Below are 327 nucleotides of genomic sequence, written 5' to 3'. Positions count from 1 at the left end.
CATACAGTCTTTGTGTTTGAGTTAGTATTGAAGTCTTCACTGTCTGTGTTATATTCCTGTTTATGTACCTGCTATCACCACTCTCCTATTCACCTCTCGCTGCCAGACATTATTATGACCCCGGTCTGGTCAATTAAAAATGATATCGGCAGTCCTACAGGAATGAATTAAAACAAGAACATTGCCTGGCAGAATGTTGATTAAAGTCTGTTCTCCTGTAGTTGAAGAACGCATTTTATTTTATTGTGTGTTTTTCACATTCATATGAACGGCACTGAGGAGTTCCGCAGGTCTGAAAGGCAGAAGGCTTCGACAAACCCCGACTGG

Source organism: Oncorhynchus keta, chromosome 24 (assembly GCF_023373465.1).
Source record: "Oncorhynchus keta strain PuntledgeMale-10-30-2019 chromosome 24, Oket_V2, whole genome shotgun sequence".
NCBI lineage: Eukaryota > Metazoa > Chordata > Actinopteri > Salmoniformes > Salmonidae > Oncorhynchus > Oncorhynchus keta.
Note: the sequence above shows the minus strand (reverse complement) of the source record.